Genomic DNA, 17,018 nt, shown 5'->3' with positions numbered 1-17,018 from the left:
AAAGGAGCCACTTGCCAACATGTGGAGGACAGCTAGCAGCTTGGTTTCTGGTGGAATGGTGTGGGGTGTCTGCAAGCTGAGTGCTAACTGTGGCTCAATGTTGCGCAGCAGCTGCTGAATGGCTTGCCAGTTGAATCTGTACCTCTGGATGATGTCTTGTTGCCGGAGTCCCAGAAGGGTTGTCCTGGTCCTGAATATCCTCTCCTTGCTTCTGCGTTGCCTTTGGGGTCCCTGCTGTTGTTGGTCCTGTGCTCTGCGTCTGCAGGCATGCTGGATGAAAAGCACCTCCATGTCTTCCTTTTTGAGCTCTGATGTTGCTTCTGTGTGTTTTCCTTAAGTACTGGTGTGTTTGCCCCATTTTAACGCCTGCCCTGACCCAGGCGTTATTTTTTTTTAACGCAAATCGGGCTGTGCGGCATTTTCCAACTCCGCCTCCCGGCCATGCAGGGTTTTTGCTCGGTAGCATAAATATGGTGCACAGGTGTTTAAGTCATTTTTCGGACGGGAACGCCTACCTTGCATGTCAATAACGCAAGTCAGTTTCCCACATCCAGAAAATGACGCACAGGGTGGAATTTTGGCGTTCGCGGGCTCGGACGTCATTGTATAAATATGGTGCAAGGTTTGTGCCGAATGTGCATCAACATTTTTGACGCACATTCAGCGCAGACAGAGTATAAATATGCCCCTGAAGCTTTTAGCCTATGGGGAACATTGGAGGACATGTGGTTCAGTCGAACGTCTTCATCTTTCCACATTTTTCACGCTTTCAATTTGGACATAACATAGGCATAATTCTCTGGTGACTTTATTAGTTTAAAACAACTGAAAAATCTAGGCACTAAAAAACACAAATCTAGACACTTAAAAATATAGACACTATGCTTTATTAGATAATATTGCTTGGTGAACTGTTTTTCGTGAAAGGGGTATCCTTTCTCAAACGTGTCTAGAAATTTACTTTTAATTGCTGTTTTGAAGTATATGAACACTTTTTAATATTTTGAATGTTGCATGAAACCAATACTAATATTTAAAAAGATTCTTGCATTTGAAATTGTTTATTACAAACTAGGGAAATGTGGTTCTGTGCTAGTCCTGTTTCCTGCCACAGATCAATGAGAGACGATTCCGCTTTTGAATGTCAAAATTGGGCCCCTAGAGGTTTTCTGCTCAACCAAAGAGAAGATGAGTTGCTTTCGTTCTCTTTGAGCTTGCTACAAGAGTTCTTGGGCCATATTTATCATTATTTCACACAACGCAGCAAGACACCTTCCAGTGCTGAATGAAAGTGCAGGAATGTGCCATATTTATGAAGATATCATGCATTCGAGCTCTGCCTGCAATAGCACACAAACTGCTGCCTAGTGCAAACACCATGGTGCAAGGGTGTCTACGTTGCAGGCCGAATTGTTCTTGTGCAGGAATTGGCACTTTCCTGCAAAAAATCAATATTGTAAGGTTTTTTTCCCTCTTTCTACATATGCTGCAGGAAGCAGCACAAGTAGAAAGAGGAAAAAAAAGAGAAATAAAGATATTTCTACTTGTTATGCCTTCCCTGGCTTATCATTCTGACACATTCTGAGATCTACCACTATTGGTAGATCTGGTAATGCTTCAGAATCCATGGGTGGATATATGGGAATACCAATGTTCCACTCATTGAATGCCTCTCTGGGACAGAATAATGCAAGGGAGAGACTTGCGCTGCCGTGCGTTACTCCAGATTTACCAAGCCATGCATGGCCAAGCAAGGTAGACTTTCTTGGCTTGGTAAGTCTCATTATAGGTTTTGCATCACCCTTCGCCCCTTGTGTGGTGAAATGGCAGTGCAAACCCCTAGATAAATGTGCCTCTTTTGTTTGTAGGATGTTCCAAGTTAAATTTGGGAGGATTGTTAGGATGCAGATGTTTTCATAGGGATGGTTCAAAGAGCCTGATTTAGAGTTGGGTGGTAGAGGACATTTTAGATTTGAGGAGGATGTGCCAAACCAAGAGGGGAATCTAGCTGAATGTCCTCACTCTATGATGGAGGAAATTCTACTATTAGGTTTTCCTACAGATTTAGACCTTACATCTCAATTAAGAAGATTTTATGTGACTACCCTACTCCAAATTAGATCCTGAGGCCCTCATTAGGAGTTCCTAATATTTAGGTGTGCAATTAGAGGGGGTCCAGAATCTCCAGATCCCTGCACCTAAATCTGGAGGCTATGGGCCAGATGTAGCAACATTCAGAAGTGCGACCCACAAATTGTGAGTCGCAATTCTGAATGTTGGATGGTGTCCCTGACACCATCTGCGATCCACAAGGGGATCGCAAATGCCCACCTCATGAATAATCATTAGGTGGGTCGCAATTTGTGACCCCCTTGCGAATGGCGGCCCTCACAGGAATGGTGGCCTGGTGCGGACTGCAGACCACCATGTCTGTGACTGCTTTTTAATAAAGCAGTTTTTTTGTTGTTGTTGTAATGCAGCCCGTTTTCCTTAAAGGAAAACGAGCTGCATTACAAAAACGAAAAATGAAACGTTTTCGTTTCATTTTTCCAGAGCAGGCAGTGGTCCATAGGACCACTGCTTGCTCTGAATTTTTTTTTACAGTGCCATTCACAACGGGGAAGGGGTCCCATGGGGACCACTTCCCTTTTGCGAATAGGTTACCATCCATTTGACATGGGTGAAAAATGCGACTGGTTTGCGACTGCGTTCGCGGTCACAAACCAATCCTGCATTGCACTGCGACTCGCAATCCCGTTTTGCGATTCGGTAACCACGTTACCGAATCGCAAAACGAGGTCTGTGCATTGCGATGTTCTTTTTGCACGTTGCAAACAGCGAAATTCGCTGTTTGTGACGTGCAAAAAGCTTTCTACATCTGGCCCTATAAGTCTTTCACCAAGAACAGGCAATAACAAATGGACTAATTCGACATATTTTAATCACTTCAGGTAATATCATACAAAGCACAACATCCATATACCACCTGCAAGGAGCAGGTGGTAAATTGGTGCCAGGTTGTTGTTAAGTATCTGGTAAGGTTAGAAAGAGGTGGAAGTGAAGGGGCAAAGCAGTTGAGGGGGAATTGTGGGGATTCTCAAGTCTAGATGTTTTGGTCACTGAAAGCAGTCTCCGCAGTGACCAGTGCAGAGAGTTTCAATGTGCCAGCACATCCCTCGAGTATGCCTCTTAAAACGTGAATAAACAAATGAGAAATCATCCGTGGGTTCAATTCTAAACCTTACAATTAGCTAGAGGTATTTTTCCTTGAGAAAAGAACTGCTTGCAAAGCCACAAAAACGTTTTACAAAACGTTCCTCATATACTTGTACTCAAGCACGATTTTATCATCGGCAGGCAAGGTAGCAAATGCCAGACTATATTAAAAAAGGCAAACATTCTATCACTTAGAGCCCACTCAAAACATTCAAATGTACTTAGCATATGCTCCCACGCTACTTATCTTAGAGAGCAGCAGCAATAAAAGAAGGAAGAGGGTTGGTTACACTGGGTTTTATTGTCTATGGAATGTTCTAAGTTCTCTGTTCTTAAAGATTTAAACGAGTCTTTGTTGTGTTATTTTATGTCTCCAATATATCCAGCCTATTCAAGACTTTCTTTCCGTACTCAGATTGAGAAAATAACTGGCAAGAGTATTCTGAGGTCTGGCTACATAAAATGTAGCTGGCTGACACAGCTTTCGTTACCAATTCTTTAAAAGACTAATTGAGTTGTCTTTGCCGTCACCTCATGCTACTGGCTATTTGATGTATAATTCCACCACCTATTAAATCCTTGCACCACAATACTTTGGGTGTTATTTTACATCTAAAGAGTAGAAAAATAAAAAAAGTGTCAGCCTCACACTCACCCAGCACATTTTTCATATTAGTTAATTGTGTCCTGCATGCACACAGCGATTAGCACCAATAAGATTGTAAACTCAATATTACCAGAAACACTACTGTGGATGCATTTTTCATCCTTCACTGGAATCAAATGTCCAATGAGGTCGACAGACCTTTGGACCCAGAAAGATGTGTGGTGAACCATCAGCAATAAAAGCAACATCACCCCAAGAATTTATACACATGACCAATGTGGCCACGGAAGGAAAACTCCAATCAGGAATATAGTTCAAAGCTTTATTACAAACAGAAGCTCAAAGTTATGTAGACTATGTGCAATACCAAGTTATGTATATACAAAATCATGAAGGGTTGCCCAAGGCTTCAAAATAAATTAGGTGTACTAACATCAGCAAAACTAAACATTCAAGAAGGAAAATACAAGCGCCAATAGAAATATTTGGGACACATAAATGACACGGTGCTCAGGTTGCCCACTCATTTAGTAAGTTAAAAATCCATTGAGTCAATAATTAGTGGCTAGGCATTGGTCAACCCGTCAGCTAACCAAAATAAATATGTGAATTAGGGAAAAACATGTGTGGGGAGAAAGCACATGTGGGAAAAATACAAAAAAAAAATTGGAAAAGATTAACTCTGGCTACAGGACACTAACTAAAATGAAAAATAAAATAAGCGTCAGCACAGTGGATGGTCTAACCTAAAAGGGCGTTTTCAAATGGCATGGGCAAATTGCGGAGAGGAAGACACCTCTCCAAAAGGTTCAGCATTCAGGGAATCTTCATCAACATAGCATCTGGTCAAGAAGGCATCTGCAAGCATCAGGAAAGTGTCTGTCTCAGATCAAGACAAGACTGCTTCTGCTGTCGAACTGCTCTGCATCTGAGCAAAGTTCGATCATCCAACAGTATATATGAATCCACATCAAATGTTCCAATTAGTCACCAGGGTCAGATCATGTTACGTTAAAGGGGCGTCATCCAATCATAAATTATCACCAGACCTCAGATTCAAACACTTCGACTTTTTCCCAAGTCTGTCATGGGAGCATCTCTTTTTCCATGTGACTCCAATGGGTTGTAACAAATTTATAGAATTTCAGTCCATGTTCCTGCACTACAAAACTTTCAAAGCCAAATTGGTACAATTCCCCTACAGTTAAACAATGGACTTTTTACAAGTGGAACTTTGCTTCTCATGGGAATGAAATCTGAAAGAAGACTTAATCATTAATAATATTTCATCAGTATGAGTAAAACAATTAATTTAATTAAAAATTGGAAACACTTTGTTATTGCATTACATTAGGTATTACAGAGAACTGCATTTTCTTGCATGCACATATTTTCAAAGTCATTAATCTTTCATAAAACAGAAGAAATGCAAATTTGTTTCCATATAACTATTAGTTTAGAGTCTAAGTTACATTTTAACATAAACTTTAATATTCTAGCAAGTGATTTTATTGAAAAGGTACCTATGTGGAATTGTGAAATGCAGGTAAATTACACATTTAAAATGCATGTCAGTGCAGCTTTCTACGTTAGTGTTTCTCTTATTTACGTTTATAAGTTTAAACTCGTTACTATCTAATGTCTTTAGTGACACGAGGAACACAGCTAAATTTATGCTCTATCACCACCATCACTAATACGAACACCAATACCAACATTACCACCACTGATACCACTATCAATACTGCCAATACCACCACCATCAATATCATAATCACCACTACTACCAACACCACCACTAATACCACAATACCAGCACTGCCAACACAAATAGCAGCAATATTACCATCAATACTACCACCACTACCAATACACCATGAATACCACTAATTTGACGAACACCATCAGCAATACTATCAATACCTCCACCAATTCCACATGGCCATTGATACCACTAATACCACCACCATCACCACTACCACCAAATTAGTAACATCTCTACCAATATCAACACCGCCAATTCAATACTTCATTTTTTTATTTTTCTTAAATATTCAATACAGTACTATGAACGCCAGAATACCAGGGTCACAATACCATTGCCACAATATCAATGCCGCCAATGTCAACCACACCCGAACCAATATTGCATCACTAACGCCAATACCACCCCAACTACAAGTAATAACATCACCACCAACATCAATACCACACATCATCTACCATCCTCACCTCCATTACCAAACGATAGTAATGTTCTGCAATTGCATCCATTGTCATTTATCACATTCGCTGACCCGATGAGACTTTTATCTTATAGATGAATTATCACATGAATATCTAGCATTTCGTACAATGGAAGTAGGTCCCTATTAGGAAAAATTCTGCATATTCATTAATCAGCATACTAACCAGGATTTCTTCAGTACAGTAGCAGGTGGTAAGTGATCAGTTAGGGATCACCAATGTTGTCAGCTGTTATTTATTAGTCTCACTCTTCTTGCAATTTGATTTTATCCAGTTCAAGCAATTTCATGTGAGTTGATCTGTGTTAGCAGCTGGTTGATGTCACTAATTGTGATGTGAAAAAACTTCAAATGAAACAAGATGTTACTTCCTGTGATGTCATCTACAGGTCAAAGAGAAGATGTCAGCATTTCTGCTATATCTGTGATATTGGTGAAAAGACAGCAATCTAAAGGCCTTGAATAAAGAGGTTGAGACATTGATTCACTAATGTCAATATATATATAAAGTCGGACCATGAAAGCATTATGGTAAAGTAGAAGGCTGAGGATAGGAAAAAGTTTAAAAATCAAGACTATTGGCCATTTCACACCATCATCAAAAAGTATAAAATTACATGTTGTATCGAAACATCCGATATACAATGCATTCCTATTATATACGAACACCTGAAAAAACTCTCAGGCTCATCAACTACACACACTTACAAACTATAAAACCACTCTTGGCCAAAAAAGATTGCAATTCTATAGTAATTTACAATTTAAGCAGAGTTATAGAACCGTGGTGATCATGGCCAGTGAGTACTAAAATGTTTAACTATATATGTTGTTTACATTTTTCTTCAGAGTTGAATGCATTGCTAGTAATCTTGTATATAATGAAATATAACGATTGCATATAATTGCTAAATAAAGTGTTTTGCAATTGAATCTTGGTGAGTAAATGATACGGGTTGTGTGGGTTTCTTTCTTGTGTATGGTATTTGTGTCCCCTGGTCCCATTCGTTTGAAATTAATATTGAGGTAAATTTTGCTTTCAACCATGTAAATGCCTTCTTAAACATATTTCAAGGTCATAAGAATCTTAGTTTTGCCCTCATTTGTTAAACATTTCAAGAAAATAGACTTAGTCATAATGTTAAAAATGTGTGACAGGAAATGTTACACTAAGACATTTAGATTATTTCAGCCTCTGCATAATGATCATTAAAATTTCTACCAATTATAATATGTTTTCAAAAAAGCTATTGTTTCTCCAGCAGATAGCATCAAATGCTTTCTCTGCATTAATGCCAGACCATATATTTATCATGTTAGCAAATCATATTATTCAAATTAACTATCTTTATATGTTTTCAATTGATAGCCATCATAAAGTTCGTTGTGAGAGATGAATCAATTTTTTAATCAGAAAATAAGTTGAATGAAATAGTACTTTACTAAGTATTTTAATTTTAATTAAAATATTTTAATGGTTTTGTGTGTGCCTCTTTTAAAATAGATGTGTTTATTTCCAATAATTATTTCCTTACTATCTGTTTCTAAGATCATTGGTATATGAATATCTGCATGGTCAGAGATAATATTTGTTTTCAGTGTCATTTGCCATCACCGTTCTCACTTTATCTTTCGTTGCACTATCACATTGTTATGTATAATGCTATTATCTATAAACACATTATTGCAAATCAATATGATACCAACCATAATAAAAATACCAAAATGAAAAATTAAGGGTATGGAATATTACGTTACAAATCAATAGAAAGAAGGTTATTTATGGATATTGTTGTATTTAAGTTATTCTGAGTGCCTATTGTACATCACTTTCCTGAGTAAGCCTGAGTGAGTCGACTGCTCTGCTTCGTTAATACTGAAATTCAAGTGGTTAATTGACCATTTCAATTGTGAGCCCAATAATACTTTGCTTGGGGACCGTAGTGGCAAAAGGCTATGATTGTCACAATTTAACCCAAGTAATCCCTGACTGCCCTGGGTTCAAGGGATCAAGATATCACACAATACTAACATTTTCACACCAATAGCATGCTTACCATCACAGCAAAATTATATAAGGTAAATCCCCTGGGAGTTGCTTTCACACCATTGAAGTCACACATGGACATTTGAGAAGAACTGCAATTGGGAAAGAGTTTTTGCTGAAAATGAGCTGCACCAACATAAATGTTATGGGTTTGTAAAAGAAAATTTCGAAGCTCCTGGAGATCACTGCATCCAGAAACTGAAAAGATGTTTCCACTGAATAGAAATTTCCCAGCAGTGCATTATACTTGACGATCCTCAAATTGGTGAAGATCCTCACATAGAATAGCCAGCCTTTTGATTTATCATCTGCTGGCAGATTTATTAGAAAAGGCTAATTAGATTAACCTTCTGTGTAGGGAATTCAATTATTCACAGAAATGCAATAGATGAAAAAAAAATATTACAGGTGTTTATCATGGACTGGACACTTGAACGGTCTGCTAAGTTCTCTTCTAGATTTCCAGAAGACAGGGTTACCTGTCTCAGTAGCCATGGAGCTGCCCTGCACACAAACGTTTATGGAAAAGGTGTAAAGTGTTTCCTTAAGAAGGTCTCAAACTGAAAGGAAACCCCACAAAGTGAAGCCCTCCTGCCAATCTTAAGAGTCTTGATTGAAGGTGAAGAGAATGAATAATGAGAATGGCACTCATCAAACCCCTCCTGAAGGAACAGGGAGGAAAAAATGTCAGTCGAGTATCCATATAAAATATCCAATAGAGGTTTCAGCTGAAAGAAGCGAAAATCTAGGAAAAAATACAAGTTAACAAACAACTCAACCTAAAACTGATAATACATTCTTAGCAATGCATTCTTCTCTGTGAACTGCTCCTTATATATGGTCTAATGGGCAACTTACATCCCAGGAAAATGGATCATACTTCATCTTCAATTTGGTTTCTCAGACCATATCTTATGAACAGAACGATATCTTGCAAAGGACTCTTTATAAGGCTTAACCACTGCTTCACGCTGAACTTCATGGCATTCAGTTCTGAAGCAAAGATGAAGGCTACGTTTGACATCTGACTTCCAGCAGGGCTCTCTGCAAACCTGCTGCCACCGTAAAGTCACCTAGGATAGAACAGATTGCAAGACTCCTCTCTATATTAATCTGAGCATTAAGACTCCAGAACGGTTCTGGCTTTGTGGGTGCCCGCTACTTGGTGAGTTTGGTATTTCAAGAAAGGCCACCTGTCAACTTGTTCAATGCTACCTCCTCTTCAGCCCTTGCATTGAACACGTTGACAGGCTGGCAAACATTTAACATAAGTCTCAGCAGAAATGTAACAGTATGTTGCCCTTCAGGAGCTCCAGGCTTAGCAGAATGCTGTTGAAAGAAATAGAAAGCCATGAAAGAAACAAAAGAAGCATCTTCCTTAAGAATGCTCAAAAGCATAGTAATCTTCCCAGAGTAAAACCCAATGAGATATGTGTGGTAGGTTTCCTTAATGTATGTCTTTACCAACAATAAACATTTTTTTATTTAGGATGAGAACCCTCACCCACCTTAAGGTGGCATGCTTCATCATAGGGTCTCTCTTCACATCTATGCACACAGGACAAATGGTACCATTGGATCCATTTATTCTTGAGCCAATTTAACTTTATCCAAGAATGACTCAGCAGTTGCTGAGAAGGAATTATCATCCGATCAAATATAACAGATGGCTTTGAGTAACTCTAGATAAGGCACCAGGCAATATACTCTTGAAACCTGGAGTGTAGGTGAATGTAAGATCAAACAGGTCACATAAAAATGCCCATTTAGCTTGACAACTGTTCTTACATTGGAGATGTTTCAAGCACTGTAGATTCAGAGGAACTACTTGAAGGTAGTGTGGCTCAATGGTTAGAGCGGCAGACCCTGAAACAGAGATCTGGCTCAAGACAGGGTTCAAGTCCCGCTTCGGCAGGTCTTGGGCTCAATTCCCCTTGACCAGATAATTCTCGCCTCGGTGCCTAATCTAATTCATGGGTCCCACTCTGCAACTCTGGGCAATAGCTTGCTTAATCTCCACAACGGCCCCAACAGCGCTTGGATGCCTGGCTTCACCCTGTGGGCACCTCATAGGGAAAAAGCCAGGAGGGGTTCCATAGCGGTATGAGTACAGCGCCTTGAGACCCTAACGGGTGAGTAGTGCGCTATACAAGTGTTAATTTACATTTTTTTTTTTACAAGGTAAAATTGTACCTCAAATCCACCATCCTTTCAGTACAAGCTATTTTCAAGGAAGACACTTTTCTCTAAAGTATGGAATATTTCCACTCAGACTCAGAAAACACATTGGACAGATAGAAAATAGAATGCTCTAGCCCATCATCATCTTGTCTTTGCAGAATAACTTCCCCAACATCCCTTTCAAAGACAGCACTTTCCAAAACAAACTTTCAGTGGTAACATCCACCAAATGTTTAATGGGCTGTCAATAAATATTTGTGATTGGAATTTGTAATTCCAAGCAATGTGTAGTCTGCTTAATATTTTTTGGTGAACGGCAATCCATTTGTTACAGGCAATCCTTTTAGGATCCATGGCAAGACCTGAAAATCCTAGTCTAAGATCAAGATTCTCTAAGTCTTCTTTGTCAAATGACATACTTCTCAGGTTTACAGGTCAATTTATGTTGTTGGTGCCTTGACGACATAAGAGTCACATGTTCTTGATGTTCAGTTAGAAAGCTGGAAAACACAAGAACATCATTTAGACATAACAGTACAAAATTAATGAAAACATAAGGAAAGATGGTCTAAGCCCAAGATCTTTCATGTCTTCTTGGTCAAACTCAAACTTCTCAGGTTTCTGAATCAGATGACGTGGTCAAGTCATTAATGATAACAGAGTCACTTGTTTTTGATATTTGGTAAGAGAGTCGGAAAACACAAGACTATCATCCAGTTATAATAGTACAAAATGATTGAAAGAATCAGCAAAGATGGAATCAATAAAGCACTTAAAATAGCTGGAGCTATGTACAGTCCAAATGTCATTACATCATATTCAAAGTGCCAGAATAAATTGCTTAAAGCTATTTTCCACTCATCACCTTTCTTGATGTGGAACACCTGATAAGCACCTTCTAAATCAAGTTCTGTAACGATGGATGCTCAATGGACAGATTTAAATATGTCCTTAAGATGAGGCAAAGGATAGATATCCTTGAAAGTAATTTGGTTCAAACTCATTTAATCAATACATGATTGAAGTTGCTGGTCCTTTTTCAGTACATAAAAACAAAGGCCTCCCAAGCAGGTGAAGAAGATGACGCAATCAACTCATTCTGTAAAGACCCCCCTTAGTATCTCTTTCTCAATCAGGAAATACATTTATTCAAATGGTAAACCAGCTCCTGGAAACTTGGTAACACACAGTCACACTCCCTATCAGGAGGAAAACAGCTAATCTTAGATTTGTCAAAAAGTAAAGAAAATGCCATGCCACTATAGTGGCACTGAAGACAAATTAGCCCCAACATTATGAATTAATAATATATTTATTTATATAATTATTAATATCAGTTGTCTTTATTTATATAATTAGTAATATAAGTTGTAGGGACTTTAGTTTAACACTTGGAGACCAGTAACTTCCTGCATCATAACAATTATTGTTACAAATCTGTGATGATAAAAAAGTGGTTCAGGTAAACAAATTCACATAAGGATTGGGTCACTTTAACCAAGGATTTCCAATGATTATGGCATAGTTAGGATAGGTAATAATGTCAGGAAGATAACATTCTTCTACGATCTCCAAAAGAGACCTGCAAAGGAAAAGAGTCCTCTCATGTTGCTCCAGAAGATAATGGTGAACCATCAACAGTTTAAATTACTTCAGACATCTTGTTGACTCTTAGGAAATGTTGTTCTTTTACCTAATCCTGAACAATAAACATAGCAGGTAAAGCTACCCCGAAAGGCTGAATTATTAACAATATCCCCTACTTCAATCTTAATCACAATCATTAACAGGAAAATGATTGTCAGTGTTATTCATAGGAAATAAAATATAATTGAGCCAACATTCTTCTAACTTCTTCTCCTGAGAAGATTTATTTGCAACAGATTTCTTGTTAGGCTACTTAGCCCAGGCTTAAATCACATATCCAGCATCACCACAACAAAGACATAGCCATGGTTTACAGCAATACACCTTTTAACTTTCTGACAAAGGAACGCTCCCTGCTTCTTCTTGTGTAGGTTGATCTTCTAACAATGGGCCCTCCTTGACTTCTGGTTGAGCAAACAAAGAATTCTCAGGAAGTGTAAAATAAGATATGCAAAGCTTCTTCCTTTCCTTCTGTCTCTCACGTAATCTAACCAGCGCCAAATCAGTCAAGTTCAGGAACCGACGTAATATGCCTTGGATGAATGAATTCATCCATAATTTCTTCTCTCAAAGCGCATTAAAAAAGAGTCATCAAAGTTCATTAAACCCAGGTAGGTCCTGCTGCTAGTTGATGAAAATTAGTATCTCAAAAGACTATTCCTCCTGATGTGCACAAACACATGAAAAAGGTCAAACAAGATACCAGCAAACAAGATTGTGCCTTACAAGCTTAATTTCACAACATTTGATAAAATGTTTTTGAAATTGAATGAGAATTTAATGTAATTGTTAATCAGAACAATTACAGAATTTCACCTAATCCTACTTCCAAGGTATGGCCAAGCCTCCTCTCAGAAAACCATGGTGTTTAATTGACAAACAAGAATCCCAGGTTTGGAATATGTCTTCCAGTGTGGTGTTTCACAAACCACTGCCACCATACAAGCCCAAAGCAAACAACAGCTTCCCAGGACGCTCCCCTAGGCATTCACTAGTGTTAAGATTCCAGGATGGTTCCAGCCTCATGAGCTACGTGCTGAGCTGCATGCTGAGCAAGGTGTCTCAAGACATAAAGCTATCAATGCGGTTAATGTTTCTACCTCTGTTGACTGAGCAGTGCCTCAGGTAATTCTTTAACTTACATCTCAGCATGGATGTAAGACTGTTCTACAATCACTTAAAGATGTGTGTATCAGTAAAACCTACTCTAGATAAAGAACTTAAATTAATTAGTGAGAAATAATTTAGTTCTACTTGAACAGTTCTTTCCCAATAGGATCATGTTGCCCAGATGCATAGGTTCTTATCTTGCACCCACCCTACCACTATGTAAAAATGAAGCTTAGCCACCTGGCAATCAGTTTAGGCCCTGCAAGGGATACCCAGGAATTGTTGAAGTGCCACATTTTGGATGAGCTGAAGATGATTAAAAAGGGAAGTGGTGAGACCAAAAAGGAGCGTTACATTACTCAATACAGCAGCCAACTACAGTATTGTTTATAGTACAGTGGCATCAAAAGAAACAAAATTTATGATTTTTTGGGTCATGCTCAAATAAAAGAAGCAGATCAGTGAAATGAAATTGTGGGACTTATCACAAAGTAAGCCCAAGTTATGGACTGTATCAAAGAGAGTTGCTCCAGCAGAGTTCAAGCAGTCACCAGTTAATTCACCAGAGAGAGGGTAGGGTTCTCTGAATTAAGGTTTCAGCCTTCTTTGATGTGAGTCTCAGTGACTTCCATTGTGTCCACACTGCTACTTATGACAGTCAGCTCTGGAAATTAAGTGGAGCAGACCTGGGATGTCCACCAAGATGGAGAATTATGAGTGTCATCAGCATATGTCTTGAAGGAAATGCCAGAAAGTTGAGGCATGAAGAAGTTTAAATGGGTCTAGATCAAGGATGAACCCTGTGAGACTTCACAAGATGTAGGTCTGCAAAAGAACAGACATGGGGAGCCAAACCAGTCTAAACATATGTCTCTAATGCCTACCTTGAAAAAACAGGTTAAAGGAATATGATACATACTTTCAAATTCAGTGGAGGGGACTGAAAGGATCAAGCAGGTGGTGCTGACTTGATCTGCTGTGGTCCATAGCTGATTATAGACCCAAACTAGCTAAACATTGGTACTGTGCAAGACAGAGACCCTACCTATGAAACTCATAGGAGGATGTTAATAGAAAGATATGCGCTGAGAGCTGTCTGTAAAGCTGGTAGTAAAGCTGGTAGTAAAGAATTTATGTAAACATTGCTCGAGACAGTAAGGTCAACCAAGGGTTTCTTCCAAAAAGGGACCACAAGAGCAGTTTTGTAGATAATCTTCTGGTGCCGGCCACCTAGTGGGGAGCAAACTCACAGAGGAGAGTGTCAGCGGGCACCAAGGTGAGAGTATCAGAATTAGCTTAGTCTTACTAGCCAAGATGCATTCTATTTTAAAATGAAAGATGTCAGTCAGGCAATTACAGAGAGCCCTAGAACGCGAGACAGGAGATGTACAAGTCGGGTTGAAGAAGGCACTTGCTTTTATGAAACATATCTCTGATGGCATGCTAGTTAAACCAATCTGACAAGGGAAGAATATGATGTGGCAGTTCTGACTTCTCTTTTGTAAACTCTGAAAGTAGCCTGTTGGTAATGGAAGGAGTGATCGATGAACCAAATATGCGTCAGGACAAAATCTGTGGTAGCTTTGCAGAGCATTCAGGCCCTTGCTCTTAGGAGGTCGGGTGGAGTTTGGGTCTAGCTACTGTATAACACATTTACTAAAATAACAGTAAAGGTGGGAGGTCTAGCCTGGATTACTACTTTGAGAAATTAATTGGAGAACAAAATTAAAGAAGCTCCTCTGCAGGTCCCACATAGTTTCAGTGATGATGTATCTCTTCAAACACCAAACGTGCAGCTCGGGCTGTTAGGAATACCCAGGGGCAGTTGGGCAGCAGCTCACTGTTGTCACAGACATTGTACATAGTAAGGTTAAAATAAAAAATAGTTTTTTTTCTTTCCTGAAGTTCATTTAAGTGCATCATTTTTTTTAATCTCTCCCATGTGGACCGGTTAGGCACATGTAAGTAGGCCATATATTGTCAATCCTATACCAAAACACATTTGCAATCTATTGTTAATTTTGCAGTTTTCAGAAACTGAGTAGTATATTACATATAATTGATTATCCCTTTTTCACCTTGACCTCGCCAGAAGGGCATGAATGGCAAACGGGTACAGGTTATATAGGTTCAGTGTTGGAACAGCGAGGAATTCAGCCAGGTTCTCTATCTGGCAGCTACGTAAGGTTGGACTAGGAATCCAGGTCGGTCACAACCGTTTGTCCCATCTATGTCCAGTGAAGTTTGCCAACACCGAGATAAAGCAGCAGTGCAAATGTAAAATCTCTATGTATGGCACCTAAACCTGCAGAGGGGATGCGAATACCTGAATTAATAGAGAATCAGCGTGTTCGCTAGAAGCAGCTGGTGCTCATGCCGAGCACGCTGCAGTTTTCTGTGTCAGGATAGGAAAGTATATAGCAAAAAATAAAAATAATTTGCACAAGGATAATAAACAGCACTCCAGAACAACTATACATATTCAGCAAGTGAATTAAACACCAGACTTAATCTATCCCTATTATACCCTGACACTTGCTGTATAAATCGCTGCAGCAGGAAAGTTAAGAGGAGGAGGTCCAGGAGAAAGAGAAGGAGCACCAGACCAGAACTGGAGAAGGACTAATAAAAGATGCAGAAGTATGATGACACAAAGGAGGAGAAGAAATCCCATGGCGATATTCAAGGGTAGCTTATCCTGTAAAGTTTTTCAACTCCTATAATTTTGGATATTAGTGATTATTCGCCAACAATTTGCTGGTAGCTTACCACAGTGCGAACAAAAGTAAATTTACTCTTGTCAAGGGCAGGAGTAAATGTGCATTCATGTATAGTTATGTAAGAAATGATGCAGGAACAACTACAGAATCAATAGGGAACTAGGGATTTCTCCATACAAAAAGGTCCTCAAGCACAAATATACTTTTGTGTCACATTTCTACAATCAAAAAGGTATATCAGCTACATCTCTGCATGCGGGAATACATACACTTGCAAACCATCTCAGACTGCAGGCAGTACTTGAGAATATTGTCTGATATTTCCTAAAAAGTCCAAAATGTGATCCCATGTTAGGAGTAACGGGGCAAATAATATCATTTTTTTTTTTTAACATTTGTGAATTTCATGCAAACATAATCGTATTGGCTCCTCTTTAAAATTATTTTCCCTTTGTCTGCACCTGGTTAAAATAAAAAACAAAAATGTAAAAATTACACACTGAATCCATATCTATGACATTTAATACATTGCTGCACAGGCTTGAATTGCACAAAACATGGATAAAGCACACAAGGGATTATCCAAAATATCAACAACGAATTGGAAATAAGGAAATAATGTACCATAACAACTTTAGTCAAGCAAGACTCACCTTAATAGGAAATTACTCTAATTCTTACAAGGAATGAGTTCAATACAAAAATGTAAAAAGGGCACACTGAACTCAAAACTATGAGAGTTAATACGTTCTTGAACAGAGTTGAATTGTACAAAGTTGGGTATGGTACACAAGGAATTATCAAAATATCAAAAATGAACTGGAAATGGGTAAATAATAAACTATAACACAGCTTTAGTCAAGCAGGATTCAACATAATAGTAAATTACTCTTATTCTTACAAGGAATAAGTTCAATATGTTATCCATTAAGAATGCTAAGGAGTTTCCCCCAGGACAAACAATAAACATAGTACTAACCTGGGTTGAATAACTCTGTAATGGTGAAGCAGGGAAGTGGGCCTTGAAGTGCATGATGAGTTAAGCACATTACTTTGATTGTGGTGTGTCTGGCCACAGGCAATGAGTGTAGAGACAGAATTACAGGTAAAAAGCACAACCTGAGATTAACTCCAAGAAGTTGTCTTGTACATACGTAGTAGATTCTCTGTAGTTTCCAAATCAGTTGGTGGGATGCTGCAACTTCTATACAGTTTAAGTAATGTAGATGGAAGAGCAGTAAGCC

The sequence above is a fragment of the Pleurodeles waltl genome, chromosome 6 (assembly GCF_031143425.1).
Source record: "Pleurodeles waltl isolate 20211129_DDA chromosome 6, aPleWal1.hap1.20221129, whole genome shotgun sequence".
Taxonomy (NCBI): domain Eukaryota; kingdom Metazoa; phylum Chordata; class Amphibia; order Caudata; family Salamandridae; genus Pleurodeles; species Pleurodeles waltl.
Note: the sequence above shows the minus strand (reverse complement) of the source record.